Source organism: Pleurodeles waltl, chromosome 5 (genome assembly GCF_031143425.1).
Source record: "Pleurodeles waltl isolate 20211129_DDA chromosome 5, aPleWal1.hap1.20221129, whole genome shotgun sequence".
In the NCBI taxonomy this organism is placed as follows: Eukaryota; Metazoa; Chordata; class Amphibia; order Caudata; family Salamandridae; genus Pleurodeles; species Pleurodeles waltl.
The window spans coordinates 1,388,636,670-1,388,650,444 of NC_090444.1; positions in this window are offsets into that span (position 1 = coordinate 1,388,636,670).

Here is a 13,775-nt window from a genome sequence, read left to right on the forward strand (position 1 = left end):
GACCAGTATTGAGCTACAGTTGCTACATTCTCCTGTTCTCATGTCATTCCACCCATTGATTTTGTTTTTTAATATGTGCTTCTGCTACCTATGGCTTGAGGCATTCATAGTCATTAGCCATTTCTAAATGATTCCAAACATGAAGGTTGTACATAACTGATGGCAGGTAAATGATTTGTGTGAATTGTCTGTGACTGGTGATGTGTGGTAATATCTGGGTGCCCCTGTTTAGGAGGTATTCTACACTGGGCACGGCATCTATGACATGCATATGTGCTTTGTGTGGCACCATGCCTTCCATCCTGATAGTACTCTCTATCATGGTCTATTTGCACATTGGAATACTGAGAATACTCTTGTGTGGCCCTGGATTCCTACCTCTCTGACATCTGTCCTGGGACATATCTGTTTTTTGTCTCCTGGTGAGGAAGACTCCCTCTGCTTTCCATTACGCTGCCTGTTCGATGTAGGGGGGGCATCACCAGACCACAGTTGGCAAGCATGACACTTTTTAATGTTTTATTAAAGACACATATACAGTAGCTGTGTTTAGTGTGCATGTTATATTATTAAAAGTAAAAATAATGGTGCCTAAATTGACATTAAGGTGATGATAGATGGAATCAGAATAGCAGCCACAGCAGTTGGTTGCCCAGATACAATGTCCAAGTGCCATGGGAAAATGGAGTCATGTCCCTGAACAGTCAGCAGGGTATCTCAGTGGCACACAAGGTAGACAAATCAGGTGAGGTTCCCTCCCTGCGGTGGGTTTGGTCTTGGCATCTACTCCAGCTAGATGTCTAGATGGACGTCCACGTTTGCAGGGAGGTTCTTTTGCTACAGAGGGAGGGGTGTCTGAGGCCTGAGGATCCCCTGGTAGGGACTCCAACCCACTAGCTGCTGCTGCTGTAGATGGAGCTGATGTAAGGTTGCTAGCGGAAGGGGTCTGATGGTGGGTTGAGGAACCATGCAAGGTGGTATTGATGTCCCTCAGCACCCCTGCAATGGAGGGCATGGTAGCATTGTGGGCCTGCCACTGCTGCATGATCTCCTAGTGGTGTTCCCTCTGCAGCCTTTGGTTTTCCCTCAACATGGTGATAATCTGGCCCATACTGTCCTGGGAACCTTGGTACGCTCCCATGACCTGGGAGATGGTTTCCTGGTCAGTTGAGTCCCTTAGGGGCCCACTTCTCTGGGTCACAGCTTCCCTCCCATGTCCCTTTCCCCAGGTGCCTGTGTCCCTAGTATGGTGTGCACACTCCCAGTGTCAGGAGGATCTTCATTGTCTGGGGTGTCATTGATCGACTCAGGTCCCTGTACTGTGGGGCACACAATAGTTTGAATAGTCCTTGGGACACAGGTTTGGGGACAAAGTGTTGGCTGTGATGTTGTAGCAACGGGGGAGTGATGTGGGTAGGGTGAGGCAGAGAGTCATAGACTGACCTGATTTCCCAGATGGGCCAGGAAGGTGATCACTGTCCAGACATTCAGGCATGTCCTCACTGGAACCTTCATCTGGTATCCTCTCCATGGCAGCACTGGCAGGGGTACCTATGGATGGAGTGAGACACTGAGTTAAAAATTAAAATTGTGTTTGGTTATCTCATTGTCAGATGTATAGAGTATCTTAACATGATTCCCAACTATGGCAATGACAGATGCTGCACAGCATAACTTTAGTGGTACATACTAGTCTGTGACATGTGTTCCATACTCCATGTTGGGTGCTGTCATTCAAGTTTGGTACATATAGAACTGCGAATGGGTTCAGGTACTGTCTGATACTTAATATGACTGTTTAGCACTGTTGCCTAGTGAATAGTCAGGCTTGCTAGATGTCATACGAAATGGCTGGACATTGACCCACGGTGTAACAGTGGGAGGACAATATGTGAGTATGGAAGGTTAAATGTCCTGTCTCTGCATGTTGAGCATGTGCATGGAGTCTGCCATCTTAATTTCCATACCATGGTCAGTCCATTTCAGGGTTGGAGATCTAGATAAGTGGCCATTTGGATTTCTCACAGAGCTGTATCTGTGTTTAGCCTTGGTTGGCATTGTGGTGTGCCAATGCATTGCTGTCATTGCCATGTTGTGGACCTCAGTTATACCATCTAGTTGGTGTTACTTGTACAACAGTCATACATACAAGAGATTTGATGTGCACATTCCAGGTTTTCACGTAGATAGGCTAGTGCATTGCGGGGGTAGTAGTGATAGTATTAGCTAATGCTATCCATGCCTTTTCCAAGGGTGGTGTGGGTAGTTGGGTTGGGTTGAGGTGTGGCATGCAGGAGAGGGGCATTATATGAACAGGAGGGAGGTGTAGTGAGACTTACAGTGAATTGGGGAGAATTTGGGTGGTGAGGAAGCATGCAGGACACGACAATTGTGTGACATCGAAGTTGTGGGTACTTATCAGAGTCCAATTCCCCCAGGTATTCCAGTCATACCCTCAGGATGCCCAAGACCTTCTTCTCCCAAGATTTGAACTCTAGGGGAGGCGGTAGCAGCCCACCGCCAGTCTTGTGCATGGCGATATGGTATTGTGATGCCATGGAACGTACCTTCCCAGTAGGTTGTTCTACCTCTTCCTGATGTCATCCCTTGTGCGTGGATGGTTGCCTACTGAGTTTACACTGTTGACAATTCTTTGCCACAACTCCATTTTCATAGCAATCAACGTTTGTTGGACCTGTGCTCCAAACAGTTGCTGCTCTATCCTGACAATTTCACCCATTATGACACTCAACTCATCGTCTCTGAACCCTGGGTGCTTTTGTGGGGTTATGGTTGTGGTTGTGTTGATGAGGGGGGTGTTGTCTGTGTGTAAGGATGCAGTGTTGGTGATTGATGGGGTGTGGGTGGCATGTTGTGTATGATGGACGCTTGTCACGATTTGTGTGTGTTCATTATGTGTGTTAGTTGTGATGGTGTGTGATGCATGTGGGGTGTGTGTGCCTATGGTGTAAGGGTGCTCTCTCTCTGAGGTTGCCTTCTCTTGGTATATGTGACTGTCATTTTTGTTGCAAAAGAATGTGGGTTGTGTTGAGTGTGTTATATAGTGCAGTGAGTAAGTGTGTCTGGTGTGTGGATGTGTGTCAGGTGTGGGGTATTCAAACTTTCCAATGTGATGTTCTGTTCTGACAGCAGTGGGTTCTCATCGCTTTGGTTTCGTACCGCCAATGGTTTTCCCCAATGGAAGAACTGCTGTGGTGATTTGTGGATTTTAATCAGGTGGGCAGATTTGTGTTGACCTGGTGGCGTTGGTGGTGGAACCGCTTCTTCCCCACCCTCTAGTGTCTTTACGATCTCAGATTTTTAGATGCTTTTTTCGCGATCTTCACTATGTGACTCTCAATATGGCAGTCAGATGACCGGCAACATGGCGGCCTATTAACGGATGCCACCATGGCGGTCTTTGAAAAGACCGCCAAAGTCCTAAGTCTGAATCAACCAGTGGCTCCCTGATGATGAAGATCCCTTCTCAGGCACCACCTGCAGTCTTGCTCCACTGAACTTTACCTTCTCAGAACATTTTTTTTCAAACTTTCTTCTAAGTCAGAAAGTGGCGCCAAATGGGCCACATCCACTTTGTGTGTCTGACTTGTGCTGCTTCAGGATCGGCCATATTTTTCCACTTTGACCCAGTCTGGTGCTACTAGGCATCCGTGATTAGCGATTTGATCTTTTAGGGGTTATATTTACCTTCAAAGGTAAACATTAATAACTCCAGTTCTACAAATCGGAGTTTTGTCAGTTTGGTGTCACATAATTTATTAAAATGTTATCTATTTTTCTTGATCAGTGTGGGATTTTTCTTGTGCTGTGTTTTCAATGTATTACTGTTTGTGTGCTGCATAAATAGTTTATGCAGTACCTCTATGTTAAGTCTGCATGCTTGTGTGCCAAGCTATTAGAAGTTTAAGCACAGGGTAATTTAATGATGTCAGTGGTTCACTCTGACAGAGATTGTGACTGTGGATGAAACAGGGATCACTCACCCCATTCTACCAACAACCCAATTCATCACAAGTGTATATCAAAGAACTATATTATCAGTTTTATATAGGTGTATTCATCATTAATTTTCTTAAAAGGAGAGTAAGAGTGACAGCATTAAGGAGACAGTGTAGAGCAGACTAAAAGTGACTGACACTCATACAATAATTGAAGCGGGTGGAAGTGGTAAAATGCAAAGTGAGATGAAGCTTATTGGTCCTGCATGCTGTTGGGGAAAGGGACATTGAACCACCCGGAGGGCTGAGGTACTGTCTCCACCAGCCTGACAGACGCACACTAGTTTTAGAGTTTGTAATTGCTGCACCATGGAAGAGTTTCCAAATGTATTGTAGCCACTGTGGCAAAGGCACATTTGCCAAAAAATGTAATTCTTACTGGGCTCACCTCTCATGAAGACCCAGAAGGACTTTTCTTTTTTTCTTTTTTTCAGAAACAAACTACCCAACAAAAGGGTTTTTTCTCAAAAAGAAAACAAATAATTGTCCCTGGTACCCAGGGAGTTTTTACCAGTGTGCCAGGCTCATCCAAAGCAGAGCAAAACAGAGTGATAATGCATTTTGGCATTACAAAGGTTATTATAGTAGAGGGATTGCCATCAAAGGCTTTTAAACAGTGGAATCAAGTGAGACTCTTAATTAGATGAGTGAACAAAAAGTGTAGTGGAATATAAAAATGTCACTTGTTACTTTCTGGTATTTTACGTCATGATCCTTTTCATTGCATTTTTTCTACCGATTTCTTTACATTGCAATGTAATATATCTTTGTGTAAAATATCTGTACTACTCATACTATTATAATGCACTATTTCTTTAACACAAATAAGATTTGTAACATTTTTAAAAATGTAATTAGTTTTTTCCTACACATTGTTTCAATTTAACTTTAAGAAAATGTCCAGCCAGCATTGTGATCAAACATACAAATACATGTAGGTCAAATTAACTTTTTTACACACATAAAAATGTACACAAATAAAATATACACACAAAATTGCAAATACATAATTAAACAGTTTTGGGAAAACAGAAAGGATTCCAAAAAAACTATAAAATCAATGCCCAGTACTTTGAAGTCACTCATCTGGAGATTTCTGAGGAGATAAGATGAAAGGCAGTATGTTGTGACTGTCTCACTACAAAGTGCTGCCTATTTTCCAAAATAGGTCAACACAAATAAAAAAGGGTACTACTTTTCTAAAAAAAAAAAAAAACATTCACTAGTAATAATCATTTACATTTAAAGATTTTGTCATCCCACTATTTTTCTAAAATTCAGATACTGTGGTTTCCAAAACATCATCTATAAAAAGTAAAATGCAGTATGCATATCAAGAAAGAAAAAAACAGGACAAAGACAACCTCAGTGACCATTTTCCAAAAATAAAAAACAAGAATTTCAAATTACTGTCTCTGCAATTAGGTATGCACCATTGTGTAAAATGTACATTGTCTAGAACACATAAAGTCAGAATTGTGACTCATACAAATTATGTAAACAGAGAAGTAGAATCAAAAGAATGCTCTTTTATAAACTTAAAAAAAGACATTCATGTCAAATATATAGTTCTTTTTTGCAGGAAAATATTAACATATTCTAAATAAAGAATGTCATTTAATAAAAAATGGCTTATTACTGCTAATTACCATACCAATTTGAGATCTTTACAGAAAATCAACCAAGGAAAGAACAGGGCAATACCAAAAGCAACAATAACATTTCAAGAAGGCCTATATAGTTTAAAAAAAGATAAACAAAGAGTGAGCTTAGCCAAGGCATTTAAATAGTAGGCAATACTACATGTACTTTCTTTTTAATTACTTAGGTCAAGGAAAAAAAATGCATACTAATATTTAATACTCTGCGTAACATAATACCTCTAGTAAATTGTGAAATTTGTATGATAACATAATAACTTTTGTAAATTGTGAATTTTGCATGATAGATAGTACTTTTAAAACTACACCCCATCCATTCACCTACATTTACATTCTGCATGCCAGAGTTAATAGAACTAGCATGTCCCTGGTTTACTGTTGATTCTTAGATAATCAGTATTCTAAGTATGACATTTTATGCCTATAATCAAGGAAAAACAAACAGACCTGGGAAGATAAGCACTGACTTGAAATTAACAATGATTAAAGTAATAAAAATGTCCACCCTGACACCAAATCCAGGGATGCAGTTTTTCATTTTACTAAGGCAATCTGGTGAAAAATGCAGATTAAATTGCATTAGTTTTTGTTCCCCTTAAATTCAAAGACAATTTCTACACAGCAGTTATTCAAGTGATGCATTTATGTTAACAATGAAGACAAATGGGTACCTTTATTAACTTATTTTGAAGAAAAATGGATAGGTCATCTAAATAGGTGTGGTTGTTGACGAGGTCAAATATCCTATATTTGTTTTTAGAAGTGTTACTTGACCTGTTAAGAGGATGGAGTAAAAACGAATAATGCCATGGAAGGGTGATATGACTCAAGTTTCTATCATTTCTTGAGAATTTTAAAAAAAGAAATAAAGTTTCCATAAGAGGTAATACGCACAATCTTTTTCTCGTAGGCTGCAAGACAGAATAAGGAAAAGACCTAAAGAAATGAATGAACATCTGCTTTCAAACATTCTGCAATTTATTGTTTAGGGTGCAGACTACCTGGAATATTTTGCCTACATACTACATTACTAATGACACACTAGTGTTTTCCTTACTTGCTTGTTTTGCTCTCTGACCTTAATTGGCCAAAAACCAATCCGTTCATGTGACAAAATGCTGTTTTTTGCATGGTCACCCCCCATTTTTGGGCTGAACTTCATTGACAACTTTTAGACTCTGCAAATTGGGTACTGCTGCCCTGTGTCCAGTGTATCTCCTCTAATCCCTTAGAACGTGTAGAAATTGGCTAATCCATGATTGGTTTATTTAACATTTTAGCAGCGGAATTGGCAGAATTTGGTGTTCTTGTAGTGCAGACGTCTGGTCAAATTACTGAATCACTGGGTGACAGAATGTTTGTCCTGCTAGGCTCCAGACATGCGAGTGAGTTTTGACGTACCCTAGTAGCATTTTCTAATGCAGGTGGTTGCAGTGAGATGGCTACTTCTTGAGTAAATTTGCTGAGGCCTGAGTAGATTTTCTAATCAAGCAGCAGCAAATTCCACTCAAATGGCAGTGTGCTCTTGTGCTCTACATGGTGCTATTCATGCTCCTTATCGGCACCACACATGCTACTGGAGCTAAATTTCAGTACAAGCAGCATGACATGCATATCTCTGCATCTAGGCAGAACTCTGCAGATTCTAGCAGAAGCTTTATGTAACTGCACAGAAATTTATGGAGTGAAACTCTGGGAGTTCCACCCACCTCTAATTGTCATAGGAAGGTCTGGAAATAATTTGAATTCTGCCAAGGTAAGAATAGTAATTTCAGTTTTCCGCATTATTCTTTGATGCAGAATTAGAAATAATCAAGCAATTATGCCCTCTCACATAATTAAGAGGAATCTAGGGGCAAATCATCATAAAAACAACTAATTTAGCCCTTTGCTCATGGTATTTTGCGTTCATTGCTATTTTCTTGGAGCAAAATGTATCCTCGTAATAGGAATGTAATGTGCCATGTGTGAGAAAGGCAGATCTGATTGGCTGCAGACCTCCACCCTTGTCTGTTTTATGAAGGAGAAGTGTTTTCTGGTAAAGAAAACAGACCCTTACTCAAAGAAGCAGTGGTGATTGGGAAACCCACTTTTTGTGCTTTGAATATCACACTCTAGCATATGTACTAATAATGACCCAATGTATGTTGAAAAAAATGTATTGCTGTATTCTGCCACTGAGCACATGCTTACTCTTGGTGATTATGAAGGCAGATTGTTGGAGGAAACATACAGCCAGAACCAGCGATCCTAAATGTGTCACCTCTTGCGTACACACAATCTGTCTTAACATATGTACCAGGCAACCCTGAGATGTAAATATTTTGGGCATTCTGACCATTTTCATGTTGCCTATTCTGCTGATAATCAAGGGCCTCATTTATAACTCAGTAAATTGGTTACTCCATCACAACAGAAACGGATATCCCATCCGCCAAAATCTAAATTCCATTCTATCCTATGGGATTTAGATTTCAACGGACAGGAGTTCTGTCACCGTTGTGACAGAGTAACCCAGAGTAACCCACCTGCCTAGTTCTAAATCAGGCCCCAAATAAGAAGATGTTGTTGTGCAAACTGAAAGTGCATTTGTGTCATGAAATGTGCAGACCATGTGTTTAAACCTGAAAATGGAAAATAACTCAGAGCCTGAGTTAGGGTTTGGTGAATGGAGTTACTTTGTCACAAATGTGACAGATGCCCCATCAGATGCCCCATCAGCCATAATATGATCATTGTATCCAATGGAAATCATAATACAGCGAACAGGGACCCATATTTATATTTTTTATTGCGCCGCGTTTGCGTCTCTTTTTGGCGCAAAAGTGGCGCTAACTTACAAAACACAATTGTATTTTGTAAGTTAGCGCCGCTTTTGCATCAAAGAATGACGCAAACGCGGCACAAAAAAAGTATAAATATGGACCAGGATATTCATCCCATTTGTGATGGAGTAACCCATCTGCCAAACTCTAAATCAGGCCGTCAGCCAAGCTTATGCTAAGTTTATTTAAAAATGGACTCTAACTCATGAATCTATATCAATGCAATATGGCATTTTATGTTTGTATGCACCCACAAGCTAGTGTCAGGCATGATTGTAGAACCCCATAATCCGCCCAAGTTCAGAGATTCCATCCTGAGAACAGACTCTGAATACCAAAAAGTTGTAAAGCTATACTCTTCATCTAAACTTAGCACAAAGGTCTAACTTTACCTTTGTGAGTAAGACCCTGAGACTTTTGGTGCGATTAACTTGGAGAGTTTGCTTAGGTCTGAGTCAAACCTATTCAGAACTGTGCTGCCAGTGCCAATGTGTCATTTTATGATGTTTATGAGTATGTCATGGTTGACTACGTCAACCATTGGGTACAGGCTGAGAATTATGGGTTGACATGTCTCCTTTAGCCACCATCCTAAATATGTCACGATTACATTGAGGATGGTTGTTTCCGTACTGCAACCCATTCAGAAATCTGATTGAAAGATGTTGAGTAAGTCATTGTCTTTGATATGTGATCAAGCTGGGACAGTACACATTTTTTGAGGGAGTTGGCCAGGAAATATAGGGTGGTTACAGGGTGAAAGTTATTCAATCCTTAGGATTTTCCCCTAGTTTCTTGAGGAGTGGTGTGACTAGTCCTAGCTTCAAGAAGTCTTGGAATGTTCCTTGGGAGAGTGAGGCATTGATTATTCTGGTACAAAGAGTTGCAATGAGGTGGCTGGTTTCCTTTATTGAGGGTGAGAGGATGGGTAAGCTATGTGGGTATCCAGCTTCAGACCTGAAATGTCTTTGATAAGATTGTCTTCTACGAGGGCCTTGCATTCTCACCATGAGGCATTGTTCTTCTGGGGTGGAGATAGGAGGCACATTGCAGTTTAGCTGGTTTTGGCTCCAGGGATGGGTGCAGTTGGGCAGCAAATGAGGATCCATTGTTATCAGGGAAGTTAGTCAGAGAGGATACAATCTTTGTGATCTTGTCAGCAAAGAAATTGAATAGTTCTCACACCATTCCACTATGGTAGTTGTGTTCAGGATGGTGGTGAGGGATGTTTGTTGCCAGATTATGTTGTAGAGTTTGTTCAGGTGGTTTCTGGCCTTGTTTAACTGGCATCAGAAGAAGGAAGCTTTATTTTGAAGCTGCGTTTCTTATACATATGTCTTTTGTTTCAGAGTAGGGTGAGGTGTGAACATTAGGGAGTCTTGTCTCTGTATTCGTTAAGATTTCTCCCCTCTCCATTCAGCTCCTTATTGAACCAGAAGCAGCAAGGGTTGTTGCCAAGTCTCTTGAGGTGTGACGGGGTTTAGTGCTTTAAACATTGATTTATCATAGTGTGGTCGGGTCATCTACAGCATGCTCATCTTTCGATTACACGCCTCTTATCTTCTCTTATCTTATCTTCTCACATGCCTCTGTGGCAAGCAGTATGTAGGATCAACCCCGTAAGAATGAAACAGAAAGAACTTAACAATGCCATTAAGAAATATGAAATATCCTTTTGCTGCACACTTTGCTAATATGTATCAAAAAGAGGACCATATAAAAATGATAAAGTTATAGCTTAAGATGAGAGAAACAAGGTAGTTAAATACTTTTGCAGTGGTTGATGTAGGTTTGAATGTCAATCGTGAACTAGAGACAACATTGAATTGAATCGAACTATCAACTATTTGGAAAATTGATTCTCTAGTTATATTGACCCTAGAGGAAGTACTGTTCCTGGTCCTCTGGGTATTTGCAGTACGGACTGGTGGTGTTGTTGCTTTGTCCCCACAGATTCATACATATGTATTCTGTTGTGTTTGCAGAATAACATTCTTTCCTTCCCTTTATCTTTGTAGTTATGCTTTGGATATCCTTTTGGCTCCCCAGGTTTGGACATGTCTGTGTCAAATGAGTTAGGGGTTTGCTTTTGATGCGGATATAAGGTATCTTCTGCTATTATGGGAATCACAGTGACAGTGGGGTTTGCCTAATGATTTTGCGAGTGGCATCTCTTTGGTAGGAAGAGGTGCGCGGATCCCACAATGGATTTGATTATGCTTCCAACAAGTTGGAGATTGTAGATTGTGGTTGACTTTCACCCGTTATTATCTACAGTGATTGTTTTGTTTCTGTTTGGGGGCCCATGAGCTATTGATGTCACTATGATGATTGATTCAATAGAGGGGTTTGTAATATTACACATTAATATATTCTTGCCATCCTAGATGGTACCATTTCTTGATATTCTTACCAATGACATGAGTGACGTCCTATGTTGAAGGGGCTGGTAGATTTTAAGAAATTAATAGGTTTGAGTATGTTATCAAAACATTGAGATATTATGATAATTTTCAGCATTGTTAAATGGAAATGGAAATTTCAATTTTGGGGGGCTAATCATAACATTTCTTTATTGTTTTATTAGTTAATTTTAATGAGTCACTGTTTTCAATCATATCAAAACATTATGGTCTAATGTTTTATAGAGATGTGGTAAGGTAAAGCTAAAGCTAAAGGTAAAGGTAAAGCTAATTCAACATTCAGCTTCAGCACTGGTTCTTAACCTATGGTCCAGGTACCCCATGGGGTCTGTGAAATTAATCAGGGGTCGGCAACTGCTTAGAAAATTCAATGTTATTAACAGATTAATAAAGTGTGCATTCATAAAGAAGCAAAATGTACAGCTGAAAATTTAAAATGTTCTGTAAGTATGAATTAAATTGACATTTGAGGCTAAAAATGTATTTAGTATTCTCAAATGGAATTTTAGGAGTAGTGCGAGGGCATGAAACAAAATATAGATTGCGTGCTGAGTGTCCTTAATTGAATTTAGAAACGCTCCAACCTTCCTATTAAAGTAAATTTTTTTTTTTTTAATGTTTATTTGTGAATTATATACAATGTTTCATCATGTATTTACTTGTTTGTTTGATGAATACTTATTTCTATATTTTTGTGTATTATTTTGAGTTTAAATAATATCCACTTCCAGGCTTGCAGTAATGACTCGGTGGGGGCCACTGGATTCCAATAATGAATCTGTGGGGGTCACCAGGATCCTTTACTGATTAAGTGGGGGTCCACAGAAGTCAAAAGGATAAGAACCACTGCTGCACAGTGTTTATATTTGGAGAGCGGTCTTCCTTTTTCATTCTGGGAGACATATGTTCTAATTAGACTGTTAACAAACTAAAGTCACTTCAGGAGATCATGCTTTTAACTTTCTTGAATTGCATCATTAAAATAGTTTCATATTGCATAGGATGAAACTGACAGATACCCTAGACTGGTGTTTTGGATATAAGTTTATTTATGAATAATTTATTTACAATTGCTTGGCTGTTATGTGGTTTTAGGATGACGGAATTTTGAAGTGTAAGAAATATATTGATATTTCTGTTTATGGTGAGTGTTATTGTTTGCATAGAGAACATTTTTTTCCATGTGTTTTGGTATTTTTTGTTTTCTTTTTACAGCACAATTACAACAGGAATGGCGTGCTCTCTTTTGATTGTAGATACATTGTAGAATTGTGGAACACAGGATAAATTAATGGGTCCAATCGTGATTTTCTTACCTTGTGACTGGAAGAAACTTTCCTTTTAAGGTAACAGATTGAACAGTACAGTCTTCACACATTTTGTAAGGGAGCATTAAGAACTATCTCATTATATCACTAGTGGCCAGTCTCGGCTGGCAAATGGGTAAAGTGGTGGGGTAGGGGGACCAAAACAAAAATTATATATATATAGCTACATATATATCTATATATCTAAATATATACATATATATATATATTAAACTTACCTGCCCGCCGCCACACTCCAGGCACAAGTGCTAAGCCAGACCTGCACCAATCATAATGCTGCTCAGAGCACAATTTTGCATAAGCCCCCTTAAGGTCACATAAAAGTGCAGAAGGTGTAGCAAATAAAAAAGAGGAAGAAGGAGAAAAGAATGCAGGAGGCAAGGCAGACAAAGTAAGAAAGGAGAGGTTTGGATAGACAGGGTATGTTCCAATATCTTACTGGGAAGAACAACAATGCCATAACTGACTTTAGAAACTTGAAGAAAAGTGAGGGGTTATTGTCATGGTTTGAGAAAGAAAGTTGATTTCATGGTTTGAAATGACACTGAAATAAATCAGGAGGTGAAAAAGAGGACAAATCATGGATCGAACATACTAAGGCAAGTCAGAGAGAGCTCAATAGAGGTAGATCACAGGGACAAAAGCAAGGCATCTCATGATCTTTCCTCTAGCAATTATATTTTGCTGGGTGCCCAATGCAGAATGGGGAGGATTAAAGGGAGAGCATGCCTTCTGAGAGGACCAAAACCATAAGGGTTAGAGATGCTAGAATTTTAATAGCAGTTTAGGGGGCCAGGAGGTATGTTAGCACAAGGGGTAGTGCTTGATACCAACAATACTAAGTAGAGGTGTTTGCTGTCTTGAAGTAACTGTTTTCTTCTTAGTAAAGACAGTACTCTACATCAAAATAAAAAAATCAAACAGGGGTGGGATTAAATTTACAAGACCCATTGATCAAATCAATGTTCTGTTTATAGCAACCCACAATGCACTAGTATGTTTGCAACTCAGTCTTTTTTGTGTATTATAATTACACAAATTTAGCCAGTAACAATTATTATGCTACTTCTAAGCATTTTCCCTCTGCCCTCAAGAAGTGTTGATTAATGTAGTAGTGAAGCAGAAACTTTAGTATTGTCCCTCATGTCACAGCCAGTATCAATATGTGACAGTTATTGCATTATGTCAATAAAGTATTAAAAATTTATTTGTAAAATGGTGCAATGAAAGCATATAATTGTGCATTAACTGTAGGTTATTAATCAAAAAGCATGTGGTATAGTCTTGCAAGTTTATGTTTAACATATTACTTTGTTTCCATGGTATAGTTTATCGTGTTAGTTAACAGTTTGCATTACAATGATAATAGTTTTCTAGAGAGAAGCATTTTAAAGGTAACATACAAAGGTAGAAGAATATAGCTCTGCACTATAGTTACATGAATGGGTTACTAGAGTTTTATCGTTTTTAATTTTTTGTAATGTGAACATTGCTGAAACTTATTTATGTTAGGTTTGTA